Source organism: Chelonia mydas, chromosome 5 (genome assembly GCF_015237465.2).
Source record: "Chelonia mydas isolate rCheMyd1 chromosome 5, rCheMyd1.pri.v2, whole genome shotgun sequence".
NCBI lineage: Eukaryota > Metazoa > Chordata > Testudines > Cheloniidae > Chelonia > Chelonia mydas.
This window is the reverse complement of record NC_051245.2, coordinates 93,450,137-93,466,710: the sequence shown is the minus strand read 5'-3', so window position 1 is coordinate 93,466,710 and position 16,574 is coordinate 93,450,137. Positions and strand designations below refer to the sequence as shown.

The 16,574-nt window shown below is 43.4% G+C and overlaps 1 protein-coding gene and 1 long non-coding RNA gene across 6 annotated transcripts in view; one reads left to right on the top strand and one right to left on the bottom strand.

Moving 5' to 3' along the window:
- Positions 1 to 11,259: 11,259 nt before the first annotated feature.
- Positions 11,260 to 14,689, bottom strand: LOC122465867. The gene is made up of 2 exons (XR_006290987.1): positions 14,340 to 14,689; positions 11,260 to 13,295 (listed from the first exon to the last, which is right to left on the bottom strand). It is a non-coding gene; the product is annotated as an uncharacterized LOC122465867 (long non-coding RNA).
- GCNT1 (glucosaminyl (N-acetyl) transferase 1) overlaps positions 13,657 to 16,574 on the top strand; it is a 38,440-nt gene continuing 35,522 nt past the window's right edge. For 3 of the 5 annotated variants that reach the window (XM_037901822.2, XM_043546976.1, XM_043546977.1), the window contains exon 1: positions 13,742 to 13,913. The gene's annotated coding sequence lies outside the window, so the exon portion shown is untranslated. Of the gene's footprint in view, positions 13,914 to 14,265; positions 14,288 to 16,574 lie in introns of those variants that run through there. The other 2 variants (XM_007065548.4, XM_043546979.1) reach the window with 2 other exon arrangements.

The following is a 16,574-nucleotide window of genomic DNA, read 5'->3' as shown; positions in this document are numbered from 1 at the left end:
CACATTGTAATAATCTTTGTGCAAAATATGCCTTTGAGGTATCATTTGAAAATTAATAACTCACTGGTCAATAATATCATGGTGAAATGTGTAGCAACATTATATGTAAAGTTATGAATTTCCCCCAAAGGATGTTGGTAGCCCATGTTCAAACCCACATAGTCCGGAGTAGGCAGGAATGGTTAAGTAGGTCTATCTTAAACAAAGGAATATGTTTTTACTTCAATTTACATAAAATTAGTAAACAAAGTCCTTGAGATGGCAAGAGGGAGACAAGGCAAATCTGCATTTCAGCATACACAAAAAGAGCATGGGGCTCAAGGTACCCCCATCACTTTCTTTACTGTTTGAATAAACTTTGCTTTGAGGGATAATCCTCTGAAAGCCACTTCAAAGGGTAACTGGACTATAAAAATGAGGGGCCAAAAATATTTTATATATATATATACACATATATATAAACCCCACCAAGGTCTCTCTCTCTCACTGTCACCTAAAAAGACAAAGGAACCAACCCTTTGATTTTGACTGGAGAGCCTGACCTGAGAATTTGGTCAGCCATGTTGCTGTGAACCTGTGGTTAATATTTTACTTTGAACCAAGTCCAATTTGTTACAGTTTAGTTACTAGATAGTGTTTTATCTTCATTTCTCTTGTAACCATTTCTGACTTTAATGCCTTATATGCATACTCACTTAAGATCTCTCTCTTTGTAGTTAAATAAAAAACTTGCTTTTTTAAAAATCTGACCCAGTCCAGTGCTGTGTTTAAACTCAACTGTTTAGTAACTCCAGTTAAAGTAGCTAACTGTTGAATATTGACCCTGTATAGGGGCAATGGACCTTTAATATCTAAATTTGTCCATAAGAGGGCTGGGCAGTGCAGAACACACTGACACTCAGCATGTGACCTGCCCATTCATAGGCTGTGAATAGCCCTTGTTGGGAGCAAACAGAAGAGCATGGTGAAGTACCCAAGGATGCGGGACAGGCGGTGACAACCCCTCACTGGTCTGGATTGCACCTGGAAAGTGACAGGCAGTTGACAAGTAAATTTCCTTAAGGTTACAATGTTAAGTTTTTTCAGCATGCTCCTTGTGTGTGTAGTCTATCAGATATCCACTCTGCATTCTTTTAGCTCTTTGTATGTCACCAACACTTTGCTTTATCCATTCTGCAATTTTCAAGGGGTTAACATCTCATATTTTCATATCTTCTGTTGCTGATTTGAGTTATAAAATGTTTACTTTTACCCTGTTTGTTTTTCATGTCTATGCATGCCTTCTTCAGATCCTGATGTAGCTAGTCTTTTTTTCCCTCCCTGATCTGAGACCCTAAACCACTCCCTACCTATTGTCCTTCATAGTCCAAGGAGACTTTCTGCCCCCCCACCCCACCCCCGACTGTCAGCGTCAATGTTTAGTCTCGTTTCAGCTGGGGTCATCCACAGTCCTCTACCTAGCCTGCTCCTACAGCACAACCTCACCACCTTCAGCCAGACACTAGCACTCAGCAGCCCCCAGCCTCACCTCCTTAGCTCAGCCCATCATACTCCAACCCAGACCAGCCACTAGCCCAAGCCCTCTTCTTTCTTTCTAGACATTTTATGGTGTAGCAGCTGCAGTATGAGAGTCTATGACTGCCCACCAACTACAGTTTTTGTCATAAGCAAAATCCTACATCCTCTTGCCCAGTCTTGTATCCTTAAAAAGCAGAGTAATGGTTTTGTTTTGTTTTTTTAATGCTACCCTACTCTCACCAATCCTTTCAGACTATTTTCTTTCACCTTGAGGCGTTTCCATTCTTATAAAGAATCTTTCTTTGTGTAATTCTCCTGGCATTGCCACAGCAGATCCTCAACTGTTTCTTCGACTTCGCAGGATCGCACAACCTCTCTTTGTGCTCGTTTAGCAAACATAAATTACTTTTCTGGTCACACTGACCTCGTTAGCACTCTAAATATAGGTCACTTCACTTCTTCTATTATAGTGAGACTATACCATTATCCTCAAGTTCGACATATTACATAGAACCTTCATTCTTTTTTCCTCTTTGATCCAAACCCAACTTTTGAAGTCCTGTTTACTCAGAGGTATCTCAATTTTTAAGGAATTTTTCACTGCTTTATCTGCCATTTCATTGCCTGGTATCCCAAGATGTTATACCAATAAAATAAAAACCAGCAGGATCTTATTAAAGGGAAAAAAGGCAAAATACCACATTTATTGTGAATACAGAAAGTATCCTAGTAAGCAGTTAGTTATAGCTATAACATTCCATTCAATTTCATATTATTCACACATTCTTTCATACACACACACACACACACACACACAGGTTCTGCAAGGTTGTTATCATAGTTACCAGCCTTAGAGTTGCTCATGCTAAGCCACTGGCCAGGTGGCCTGGACATGAGGAGGGAGCAGGGCCTTGTCAGATGCTCATCTGATGCTCCTGGAAGTTGGTTTGCAGAATCAGACCCCAAAGCTCTCACTTTCTAGAGTCCATTTGTATAGGAATTTCTTCCTATGCCAGTCTATGGGAATTGCTTCATCATGCTGTTGCTGAATCAATCAGCGGATAGCACATTCCTGACGGCTCCGTGCTGCTAGATGTTATCTTGTTCTTTGGTTCTCCCATTCTTGAGGCTGTTGGGTGGATTCCAGTCTGCCCTCCGGGGGTCCTCTGGTTATTTCCACTTGACGCCTTCTTCAGCCGATGGACACTGGATTCTTAGGCTGGCACCTCCCTGATCATTCAGTTATTATCCACACCAAGCATCCATCCACATACATCCCCTATCTCTATTTTAATCACAATTGTTAATACAACAAAAGGGTGGGGAGTCTCTGGGTGCTGTTTCTGTTGTTACAGAGTATTGCTTTGAGTCTCTGTGTGAATTGCTTTGAGAACAGACTCTGTCTTAGAATGTACTAACACAATTAGCAGCTTGCAAGTTTCACACATAGAGGGAGAGAAACAGTACCAAAAACCAAGAGACCTCTTAATTAGTAATACCCTGGAATTTAAACTATGGGGAATCAAACTCATTTGTGATTTTAATACAGAACTTCTTTAATATGATCCAACAAAGATGTGCTGGGATGCACATTATTACTGTATAATTAGGTATATAGTTAAGAACAATATTTCATTGATTAGGTCATTCATGCTTTCTGAGGCTCCTTTTCTAATCACCATTATACCCAACAGTCAGGTAAGATAACAGTCATAGTTTGGCATAGATCAGTATGCCCATCAATTTATCTGTCAAAGGCCACAGACTTGGATAATGTCACAAATCTCTTATTTCCAGATTCAGGGATAGAAAGGCCATTCCCCTCTACCTGTGTAATCTGCTTTAGAGTAGTCAGTATAGATTTGGCTATTCTGATCCCATCTGCCATGTATAAACTCAAACTCATGTATAAATTTAGTCATCATATGTCTTGTTCCTCAGCTCTGCAGTTCTGGGCTCCTTATAAAACCAGAGAGGGGAGGTTGGCTAATGAAGCGTCCTGCGATTGTAGGGCCGTTTTCTGATCCTCAGTACATTCCCGTATCCGGGCGGAGTTCCTCTGGGCGGTGTCCACCGACTCCCTTGACGCCTTCGAGGAGCGGTGGGCGCTGTCCGAGGTTCTCTGCTCGGTGACCCCGTCCGGTTCCCTCCATCTGACCCTTTGATTGAGGGGAAGAGCGAGAGACCTCAGCCCCAGCCATCGCCGCTGTGGATACCATCATCACCGTCACCTAGGAGGGGTCCTATAACACGTGGGTGTAACCCCCCCCACCCCAAACTGCCCACCCTGCAGCCGTGCCCATCTTGTCGGGCACTCTCAGGAGAGGAATAATCGGTGACACTGGGCGTGGCACTAGGTAACTCGAGGGGGTGGAAGACCACGAGTGTCGAGGAAGCCCCCCCCCGCTCTAGGCCACCAGGTAACTCAGGAGGGTGGAAGACCACGAGTGTCGAGGAAGCCCCCCCTCTCTGGGCCCAGGCTAGCCTGAACACTTCTCCCTCCTGAAGGCTGCTGTGTTATACCTTCTGTTTGCTTTTGTTTTGTTGCACAGTTTTGCTTTATCCTCTTTGGTGATTCTTTGTAAGTGTTACACAAATAAAATTCTTTTTTGCCTTAAAAAAAAAAAAAGGTTCTGGGCTCCTCCTCCCCTGGACTACTGCCTACCACTCTGGTTCCCCTTCTATCTCTAGGTGTACTAGAGTCCAGAACCCTCCTCCCAGGGAATGATTAGTACCTTCCTACCATCTTTTCCAGCAGTTTCCTAACACTCCTCTCTCTTCTCAGGGAATGACTACTCTTTCTCAGCCACAAGTTCAGTCTGTAGCTAGCGTCCTGGCTTTATAGACCCCCAAGTATTCCCACACAAGTAAGCCTCTCTCTAATTAGCTACCTTCAGTCAAACGCTCCCCCGTTTGCAACCTGATTAGCTGATAGGGGCCACTTAGCCCAATTCTGCTCTTGCACAACGAGTATGGGGATCTCACACCATCATACACTTCTCATATGAATGTTCTCCACATTTACCATACCTTGTTTTCCCCTTACAGACAGCCACCATATGCCCATGCCATTGACCTTTATAACATCTCAAAGGGGATGGGATATATGGTTTAATTTATAAGGGCTGATATATTTAAAGATGCAATCCTACCCAATAAGATAACTCAGACAGCTGTGTATGGTTTATATTCTCCCCTCTCCTGCTAATCAGCCACTTCTCAAACAGCACTTGGCCCTCACCTACACCCCATTTAATTTAATCCTCAGTCATGCCTGTTAGAACCTCATACATTACCCCTCTTGCTTCTGTCATAAATTTAGGTAGCTAGCAAATTACTTTTATTTTCCCTAAAAATGTAGTTTTAAGAAGTTTCTTGCCCTGTCCCTTATAAATTTACTCATAAATCTCCATCCCACATTCTTTTGGCTCTTAACATATCTCTGATACTTTGCTGTGACATTAAAAACAGCCCAAGGGCAGAGGGTAAGGGACACGCTGATATCTAGCTGTGAGTTTCAGTAGGCCTGACCAGCCCAGTATACCCCAAGTCATTATTGTTATAATCTGAATCTAAAAGGTGTCATGTAATGTGTTATTAGAAAGCTCATAACTCAGTAGTTAATATCATTGTGTAATGTAGGTGCAAGCAAAGTTATGGACCTAAAGTGAAATTATAATTTTTAAACTGTCTTTACCAGTCAAACAGAAGTTACCCCACCCTAAACAAAAGAATGTGATTTCTCCACCAGACAGTTACTTCCAAAGTTCTTTGAAAGACAATGAGAATGGATATACGTATTAGATAAAGCTATTAAGCTAACAAGTGTGTGTGTGGGGAGAAGGGGGCAGGGAAATATACAGTGTGATTATACCCAAGCAGAGAAAAGACACTTTATCTGAGCTATAGAGAAAGGTGTGGGGGAGGGTAGGTCCTAATAATAAGCAATTGAATCAACTGGTTGAATATGATATTAGTGTATCTTTTATAAGGTCTTTTATGAGTGCCTGTACCATGCTTGGGATTAATATTGTGAAATGTGTATGTTAACACTATATAGGAATTATGAATACTCATTGATATTATGTTTTAAAGTGTGAACAAAGGAATGAACAGCCCCACCCAGACAGTAAGTTGGGCAGCTATTTACCTGTCTCCTATGTAAATTAAGCATGATAGCATCAAAACAATGGAAGCCTTATTTACATTGAAATCGTACAGGAGATGGGAAACACATATGAAGGGAAAAACAGCAAGAGGTCATCCAGCCTCTTGAAACAAAGTAATTGAACTTTGTTTGATATAAACAAGTACAGAAGCCATCTTTAGCATGCAACACTGGACAGAAACAAGGGAACAGAACTCTAGCAAGCTGAGAAGGGGGGTAGGCATTGAAGTCTCTGGAACTGAGTATTGATGAGAAACCTCCTTAGGCAAAGACCTAAGGCAGCAGTTCTCAAACTTCATTGCACTGCAACTCCCTTCTGACAACAAAAATTGCTACGTGACCCCAGGAACCCACCCAAGCAGGGGAGAGGGAGGAAAGAGAGGGCCCAAGCCCCACCGGGCTTCAGCTTTGGCCCTGGACCCCAGCAAATCTAATGCCAGCCCTAGTGATCCCATTAAAATGGGGTCATGACCCACTTTGGGGTCCCAACCCACAGTTTGAGAACTGACATCACTGACCTAAAGGAAAAAGGGTAGCACACAGCTGATACTTTTTGTGGAAGGCCCTGACTGAGGGAAAGTCATCCATGGCTGGGATAAAGAATGACTGGTGAGAGAAACCATCTTAAACAAAGCCTTGCTAGGTTAAGCTTTAGACCTTTAGAAGCATATTTTGTTTTGTTTTACTTATAACTCTGTCTTCATTCCTTATAGTTGAATTAACTTAATCCTATTCCTGTTTTGCCAATAAGTTTATTTCATTTTTACCACAAACCATGTAAGTGCTGTGTTTAAAGAGTATATTTACCCCCTGTTTAGTTAATAAGGTCTGATGTGGTTTTGTCTCTTTACAGGAATAATGAACCTTGTTTCTCTGAGATGTCCAGCCCTCTCCTAGACACTTCAGGGCACATGAATCATAGAACTGGAAGGGACCTCGAGAGGTCATCTAGTCCAGTCCCCTGCACTCAAGGCAGGACTAAGTATCATCTGATGTAGGTGACCGGCAATTTTTTTTCCATTGTGCGCGCAGACCGGCAGCCGATGGCTTGCGGACCAGCACCGGTCTGTGGACCACCGCTTTGATCTAAGACGATCCCTGACAGGTTTTTGTCCAACCTGCTCTTAAAAATCCCCAATGATGGAGATTCCACCACCTCCCTAGGCAATTTATTCCAGTGCTTAACCACTCTGACAGTTAGGAAGCTTTTCCTAATGTCCTACCTAAACCACCCTTGCTGCAATTTAAGCCCATTGCTTCTTGTCCTATCCTCAGAGGTTAAAAAGAACAATTTTTCTCCCTCCTCCTTGTAACAACCTTTTATGTACTTGAAAACTGTTACGTTCCCTCTCAATCTTCTCCAGACTAAACACAACACAGCCCCCCATCTTCCCACATAGATTTCTAGCTCTGAGCCTGCCTTCTTCTACTTTCAGCTTCCGGGCTTTTTAGTGGGATCTTAACCCTTTCCCAGCTGGACTGCATTCTCATTATCTCTGGCCCTCTCTCTCTCTCTCTCTCTCAGGTGACACCAGATAAACCTAAATGGCCTCTCAAGGCTCTCTTTAACCCTATCAGGGCTGATGTGGGGTGAACACCCCATCCCCCTCCCCTTTTGGTAACTTGTTGGTGTAACTTTTTCCTTTGCTGTTGCAGTAGGGTCACCAATAAAGGAACGAAACTTTGAAACAAAATGCATATCTCTGAAACCTTTATAAGAATATTAAAGTATTCACCTGTAATGGTGTGCACTAGAGTTTACAACAGTCTTACTGAGATGTTTTGGGGACATTTGGCTAGAATACTGTAGCATTAAAAACAACAACAACCACAACACGTACATTAACATTTTTTCTAGTTCTGACTTCCACTTAAATTCTTAGATTATGAGCACTCCCTACAGTATTCAAAGTTATTCGTTGCAGTTGCAAACCATTGCCTCCAGACAAAACAGAATGAAAAGCTTGCCAAAAAAAAAAAAAAAACCAGAGTGCAATTTCTCACTCCCACTTGGCATAGTTGTTACCAGTCACTATCTGGCTATTAGAAAAGGAGTACTTGTGGCACCTTAGAGACTAACCAATTTATTTGAGCATAAGCTTTCGTGAGCTACAGCTCACTTCATCGGATGCATACTGTGGAAAGTGTATAAGATCTTATTATATACACATAAAGCATGAAAAAATACCTCCTCCCACCCCACTCTCCTGCTGGTAATAGCTTGTCTAAAGTGATCACTCTCCTTACAATGTGTATGATAATCAAGTTGGGCCATTTCCAGCACAAATCCAGGTTTTCTCACCCCCCCCCCCCCGCCCCCACAAACTCACTCTCCTGCTGGTAATAGCTTATCTAAAGTGACCACTCTCCTTACATTGTGTATGATAATCACGGTGGACCATTTCCAGCACAAATCCAGGGTTTAACAAGAACGTCTGGGGGGGGGGGGTAGGAAAAAACAAGGGGAAATAGGCTACCTTGCATAATGACTAAGCCACTCCCAGTCTCTATTCAAGTCTAAATTAATTGTATCCAATTTACAAATGAATTCCAATTCAGCAGTTTCTCGCTGGAGTCTGGATTTGAAGTTTTTTTGTTGTAAAATAACGACTTTCATGTCTGTAATCGCGTGACCAGAGAGATTGAAGTGTTCTCCGACTGGTTTATGAATGTTATAATTCTTGACATCTGATTTGTGTCCATTTACTCTTTTACGTAGAGACTGTCCAGTTTGACCAATGTACATGGCAGAGGGGCATTGCTGGCACATGATGGCATATATCACATTGGTGGATGTGCAGGTGAACGAGCCTCTGATAGTGTGGCTGATGTTATTAGGCCCTGTGATGGTGTCCCCTGAATAGATATGTGGCAATGGGCTTTGTTGCAAGGATAGGTTCCTGGGTTAGTGGTTCTGTTGTGTGGTATGTGGTTGCTGGTGAGTATTTGCTTCAGGTTGGGGGGCTGTCTGTAGGCAAGGACTGGCCTGTCTCCCAAGATTTGTGAGAGTGTTGGGTCATCCTTCAGGATAGGTTGTAGATCCTTAATAATGCGTTGGAGGGGTTTTAGTTGGGGGCTGAAAGTGACGGCTAGTGGCGTTCTGTTATTTTCTTTGTTAGGCCTGTCCTGTAGTAGGTGACTTCTGGGAACTCTTCTGGCTCTATCAATCTGTTTCTTCACTTCCGCAGGTGGGTATTGTGTGTGTGTGGGAGGGGTGTGTGTGAGAAAACCTGGATTTGTGCTGGAAATGGCCCAACTTGATTATCATACACATTGTTAGCAGAGTGATCACTTTAGATAAGCTATTACCAGCAGGAGAGTGGGGTGGGAGGAGGTATTTTTTCATGCTTTATGTGTATATAATAAGATCTTATACACTTTCCACAGTATGCATCCGATGAAGTGAGCTGTAGCTCATGAAAGCTTATGCTCAGATAAATTGGTTAGTCTCTAAGGTGCCACAAGTACTCCTTTTCTTTTTGCGAATACAGACTAACATGGCTGTTACTCTGAAACCTATCTGGCTATTGTGTTTCTAGATGATGAATACTTCAAATGTGGTGATTCACTGGAGCCCAGCATTATTAACCTTAACACACAGGAAGAGAAGTGGGTTCTACAGTTTGCCTTACAGGCAAACTGTAGAACCCACTTCTCTTCCTGTGTGTTTGGGAAAGAGAGTAGGTGGTTGATGAGCTGTAGAGTGTTGTATTAATTTCAGTGGAACATATGAGCCCAAAGAGTCAAGGTGTTAACATGATACTGTCACTGTCCAACATTAAACAGTTTTAAACAAAGTTCAGGGTTTGGTGTACAGAGTCCTCCCTACTTAGCAAACACCATGGCAAACACACCACTAAAAAGAAAAGGAGTACTTGTGGCACCTTAGAGACTAACAAATTTATTTGAGCATAAAAACCACTAAAAATCTTTTAAATCTTTTATTAAAGATAAAGAAAAGAAGAAAAACAGTTACAGCATTTGAAATGTAAAGTATTAAACGTATTAATCATTTTAACGTTTCCCTTAGCTGGAGAAAGTTTTTAGAAGCAAACTTCCCCTTTTTGGCAGTCTTTTAGATGGTATTAACTGTTAGATGGTAACTGCTCTTTTGTGAAAAAGAGAAGAAGTTAGTTGAAATGGACTGGAGCTGTTGTTGTTTAAACTCTGATCCTGTTTCCTGAAAGACAAAACAGGAAAAGTACACACAAGAAGGGAGAGGCAATAACGGCAAAGGTAGACAATGCAGCTTCTGACTCTGGTGTTCACTCTCATTTGCAACCTCCCTGCTTAAAAAACCCACAAGTATGGCACATGGTCTTACCTACCACTCTAAGACCTGGCAAACTTGTCACAGCATCTGTCTATTTTGGGTATTGCTTTTAGCTTTCTCTTTGGTCACAGGCTTACAACAGTGTTGCAAAATATATAGTCTTGGCCACTACAGCTAGATTCTTATTAAACAAGTACAAAAGGAGAGGGATAGTCAAAATTTCCCCAAGCCAATGATTCATCGGGCTGACATGATTAAGGCATGTCAGTTTCATAGACAAGGGTACACAAGGGAGTGATGTGATTTGCTCTAACCCAGTGGATCAGGTACCCATTTTGCAGGTAGGTGAACTAGAGGTAGCCTTTTAGTGTGCGATCAAGCAAGTCTCAAACCCACAACCTTGCAGTCCAGCATCTCAACCTCTCAGCCACTACAACTCTAGCAAAGAGAAGAAATAAGGTGGAGAAGGAAAATGACACACAGGGGTGGTGGTGGAGGGGTTGACAACGTCTCACACCCCAAGTGATAGTTGAGATTTAGCTGAAGCCAGTGTGGAGGTGGTGATGGCATCTGGGTCCCACCTGCTCTCTGGCCTGAGTTGGTCAGGATATTTCTCAGCATCAGAATGACAAAAGGCCAACAATGTTACAGTAGATCGTAAGGTCCCAGGAAATGGTGTCAGTGGTAGCCCCATGATGGTAAAGCTCACTTCTTCCCATTCACCCATCTTCCAGCCAGTAGTTGTCAGACAGTTTTCACCCACAAAGTAATTTATTTTAAGGAGCCCTCCTCCTATTATTTTGTCCACCAACTAGGCCTGACTTTTGACATACCAATTTTGGTCCATTGATTTTTGGTCCCACACTTCTCTTGTTTACCAGGCATAATCTTAACACAGTCTTTGAGTTCTAGAAGAAGGCCATTTTAGTTGAATTAATTTAATCTTTTGTTTCCCCTTTGTACCTTTTCACATTAACATTTATTGTCATAGATTATTGTGATACTTTGTGAACTTTTACTTACTTTTTACAACCAAGCTCACAATTAGGGTAAATTTGTGGACCCAATTATTACAACACTAGGGTAGTTACACTATAAGGAATTATTACATGGGCCAAGATTCTGATGCCCTTATACACATTTAACACTAAGTTCTCGACAAATACTCTCCTTGAAGTTAATGGGACCATCTGTAATACAGTGCTGATCCATAATGATTACTTGGCAGGTAATATTGTAAAGGTAGTTCAATTGTTAAAAGAGCTTACCTGTATGTTTGGATGTTTTTTTATTGATATGGGTTGTGCTACATTGTCTTTGGAACTGAATTTAACAGTGTTTACTGATAGTTAATGAAGCTTTCTACTTGGTAATGATATAAACCCCTATCTTCAGAAGCTGTCTCTGATTTTGCACCCACAAGTAATTGTATTTACAAGTTGGAGGCATCCAGTAATAGTGGATGCGCTTCCTAGTTTTATCTAAGTGCCTGACTGAACCTCCAAATCAGATGTATAAATGCTACAGAATACGCCCACAACTATTTGCAGACACAGATTTGCTGGCACAAAGTTGGAGGTTGAGCTGAGGTCTTTTTAGAGAGACAAGGTGGGTGAGGTAATGTCTTTTATTGGACCAGCTTCTGTTGGTGAGAAAGATAAGCTTTCAAGATCTTCTCTGGGTTAGGTCTTTTTGAAAGTCGGTGCCATCATAAGGATTGATAGGCTTTTCTTTTGTATTTCATGGACTATTTTTAAAAATAATAAAATATAAAAGTGTACCATTATGCATCATAATTTGTTTCTATTTTTGTCCCACTGTCAAAGATAACATAATAACATAGAATTTTGCACATCTTAACTACTCAGAACTGTGGGTGTTTGGTGTGACAGATTGGGGGATATATCTGTGTCAACCTGTGAATTCCATGTTGTTTGGTGAACTCCACTATGTTTCAGGGGTTCTACTCTGTATTGTAACCTTCATTTTGAAGTGTGACCTTCATGTTATATTGCAACCTCGTTTGTGGATTTGGAGGATTCCTTTAGTAGCAGGGGCTTAACACCTAGTGGAAAGACTATAGCTACACTAGAGAGCTTACAGCAGCTCCCATTGGTGTAATTACTCCAGCCCCTGCGAGCGGCGGTAGCTATGTCAGCAGGAGAAGCTCTCCCACCAACATAGCACTGTCCACACCAGCGCTTAAGTCGTCATAAATTATGTCGCTTGGGAGGGGGTGTGGCTTATTCAGACCCCTGAGGACATAATTTATGTCTATTTAAGCTGTAGTGTAGCCATAGCCTTAGTCTGAGAAGCTCTGAGAGAGCCATCAAAAGCCATAAATGTTCAATGAGTCTCCCCTACCAGAATAATGGGTTTTCTACCAGAAGGGCTATTGACTTTGAATGACTCTCTACATAGAAGCTATGGGGAGGAGGGAAATTCTCCGTCTGAAGCATATGGGGAAAAGGAGAACAGAGGCAGAGTCTGTTTTAAAAGGTGGCTGCATCTCTGACCAAGGCGGCAAACCAATGGTATATGCACGACCAGGCCAAAAAGGGCTTTGTAGCTTAAGAATGCTGACCAAATCAAGGACTCACAGGAGCTGTGAGGTAAGGCAAGGGGATTGTGTTATTTTTAATAAATCTATAACTCTCTAGTGTACTTTGTTAAGGGAGAAAGCGTCTACCATTAAAGACATTTCTTCAATAAGTCTGTGTTCTTTGTCTTCCAGCCACATTGTCCCTGAAGGATGTAACTAGGAACCAGAGATCTCACAATCAGGTACACTGGCGGAATATGTCTAAGCAACTGGGGGTTCTGGAGGGCTGTGACACTAGTTCCAGGGTCTAAGATAGCCAAACTGCAGGGTCCCACTGTCCAAGATGGGTGTCAAACACAAGGTCTGCCCCTGGGAGTGAGCCAGAGCTAAGAACAATGACCAATCACTTCCCAGACTCAAGGACGCTTCGAAGTACATGGACCCAAGAGTTGGGTCCCTTTACAACAGACTTAGGCTTGTCCAGAAGAGAGGACAGGGCAAGGTTGTGACAGTTGATTTGGGGCACTGGATGGGACAGAAGCAGTGCTCCTTCTAGGTTGTATCCCACTGGTTCTAAAATTGATTCAGCTGAACATCCACAGAACCAAACCTGAAAAGTGAGCATCTGCTGCTTCTCTCCTGCGGAGTTCATGAACTCTGTGGGAGAGGGCAGAGATCCCCCATCATCACCTCTGGAATTTCTCAGCTCCACAGCAGGGAAGTCTGTGCTGCTTCTCTTCAAAGAACTGCAGGAGGCCTGCAGGAGAGAAGCTCCCCTCCTGAGAATCGGAGCCCTGTAGAAAACACACAAATATAATCCTTTACCATGTCGAGTGTGGAAATGGTGAGGCTGGGGAGAGGTGACTCTCTGGGGAGTGATGGATGGTGGGAGTGAGGATTTTTCGGGACATGGATGAGTTTGGGGGTAGCAGACTGTGAGGGGGTGTTTGGGGGGACATAGAGGACTGGGAAGAGGGGTAGCAGTGGCTGCAAGGGAGCCTTGGGGGGGACACAGAGGACACTGGCACCCTAGGTAGCAGTGGCTGTGAGAGGAGGAGGGTGTCGCTCTGGAGAGAGCTCTTTCGGGGGCGGCTCTGGTGGCTGGGTGGGGGCAGCGCTAGTGAAGGGGAACCTCGGAAGCGCCTTGCTCGGCTGGTTGCTTGTGCAAGGCCCTGCCCCATCCTCCCCGCTTCCGCGCCGTGTAAAGAGCAGGGGATATAAGGAGGCGGGGCGCTCAGCAGCGCCTCTCGGCCAGGCAGAGGAAGTGCTTCCAGCCGCCGGCAAGGGGCGGGCGTTCTCAGGAGGAGGAGGCGGCTGGGGGAAATTTGTCGCCGCTGATGCTAGCCCGGCTCAGTTCGTAGCTGAGCGGCAGCAGCTCGCGTCCCTCCTGAGCCACCGGCCGCTCGGTCCAGGTAACTGCTCGGCCCCCTTTCCTCCGGCTCCCCGCGGGCCGGGCCAGTCATGTCCGACGGAGTCTGGCAGCCCGAGCTCTGGAAGGGCGGCTGGCTGCTGCGCCTCCACGGCTGCGCTGCGGTGGGAGGCGGGGAGTGACTGGTGCGCCCTCCTGGGGGAGGGGATGTCGTTTACTCCCTGCCCTGGCTTTCCTCCAGCCAGACCCTCTTCGTTCACTCCCCGCTCCCGCGACCCGGGCGCCCTGCTGGGTCCGGCAGGAGTTGGTCCAGTTAAAAGCTTCCCTCGCCCACCTTGGCTCTCCACTGACTGGAACGCAAAGGTGGTGGAGCCAGGGACCGAGCTCCATCCTAGGGAAAAGTGAAGTAATAGCTGGGTGGGTGAGTCTGTTTGGCCGGGGCAGGCAGTGTCTGTTTCTGTTTCTATACCTCCTTTAGGGGAACTCGCATGTTGCTGTAAAGCGCTGGCGGTTGCACGCTCGCTTCCTCTCCTGCTAGTTCGAGAACACGTTTTTTGTTCTTCGCTTGTCCTGGTGGAAACAAGAGCCGTTCCAATGTGAAAAAATACCAATAGGGAGATTTTTAATAACTGCCCCTGCTCCAGTTTCTGGGCCAACGATCTGTGCTCTCTCTCCCTGGTATTACTCTTACTTGGAAAAACACTCTTTCTCTCCAGCATTATGAAGTAGAAGCTATCTTAATGCAGTTGAAATTTACCAGGTTGTTCATCTGCTATTGACTCACCCTACCCCACCCCCCAAAAAAATATTTCTGGAAACTTTGTTCTGTTTCAAATAGGAGTGCTTTTAGCCATTTAACTAATGGGGCTCCAGGTTTTTTGTTGTTGCTGCTGTTGCTAACGTTGTTGGCAACTTGAATGAATTAACTGACTGTGTTGTATGGTTCACCCTATCTTCTCCACATATGAAACCTTGCAAAGGTATAACAGACTTTTTACCTAAACTTTTTTTGATCTAAGGTTAAACAATAACAACCCCTTTATTTCTGGGATTTCTGCAAACATTACTCTCTACTTCGTGCCCTTTATTTGAGCCACGTCTACATAATATTATTTAAGTGCCAAAACATCTTGGCAATGGGCATGGGTTAGAAAAGATCAGACTTCTTTTATTTTTAAGGAATAGCATGCCTGTGTTCTGTCAAGGTTGGTAAAACAGAGCAGAGTCTGAAGAAACAGATTTGAGGACACCAACAGTTTAGAAGGCTGTAAGTGGCTTTCTGGAATCTAAGCCTGGTGAGTGGTTTCAAACCTTAACAGACAGCTCAGTATACCACTGGCATTTTGCCCCCTTTTCAAAGCTGTTCTGAAAAGTAAATCTTTTTGCTGGAAGGAGGTGAGGTCAATTACTTTTAAAGAGCAGTATGAGTTACCTATTTGGAGTATTTGCAATTCCAAACAGGTTTCTTAAATAGGGGGTTTCAGGTAGCTGATTTCAAGTTTGGCAAGAAACACCGGGGCTCTGTGAAACCAGAAAAGGGTTGTTAGCACTGTAGCTGTTGGCTATTTTGTCACTGAGCTGAAACCTCCCTTGTCTCTAAAAGAAGATAGACCCCTTCTGCCTCTATGAAGTAGGGAAAAAAATACTAGTGATGGAAGTCCAGTTATGGTACAAACATTTTTGTCAGAAGGTAAATATTTTGGAAATATGTACTTTACTACTAAACTTTCCTCTTTGGGAGTCTCCAGTGCCCTGTAAGGTTCACAGCGCTTTTCCCCACTCTAACCTCTCTAGTGTCCTCAGATGTCCGTCCTTAAGATAATTAGGTGGTCCCAGAAAGAATCTGTATCATCGGTGATGGGCTTTAGTTGCTTGGGGCACTTCTAGTTGAGTGATCTGTAACACTCCTTTCCCTGAGGCTAAGCACATCTCAGAGAAATTTTCTGCGCTCCATTAGCCTGGCTGAGGCTAAGACAGATCAGAGGCCAAAAATCTGCTGTTTTTTACACCAATCACTAACTTCAGTGAAGTGGACTACTCAGTTGGACTAACTGTGTGAATAAAAATGTTCACCAGTTTGAACAAAAGGCTGAGAAGCTGCACTGCTGAGTTTACATTGGTATGCTGGAGCAAAATTCAGTTCTTAAAATCTTTCATCGCAGTGGAGAATTTTGCTACCTGTCTTTTAGACAAAGCTTTTAAAACCTTCCTCTTGCCACCTCCCCCTCTCAAAACGAAATCTAAAGGCTCTATTCCAACTGAAATCTGACTTCCTAGAACTGCGGTTGCTACTGAGAGAAGCTATAGGAGGGGCAATTTCCCAGGAATTCAGCATGCCAATTAGCAGCATTGATGTAGTTTATCAGACACTAGTCAGCATTATTCAACTCCAGGAAAGCTTACTGTGATTTTTAACCTTGTCACTAAAAATAGCATGATAAGGAAACTAATTGGGAACGTTAATTAAACAAACAAAAGTAAAAGTGAGGGAGAGGAAAATTGAAAGCAGAAAAATTTATCTCCATACCCTTCAACAGAATATAGAGCCTTTCAGAATGCCAATAGCATCCAATGAGCCAGAGCTTTGCAAAAAATGTAAATGCTATCCTGCAAAAGTCTGGTTTGTTGACAATAAAATTTTCCAAAATTTCATTTAATTGTTCACATCTTTCATAAGTTTGTAGGCATTCTTCACTTATGCATG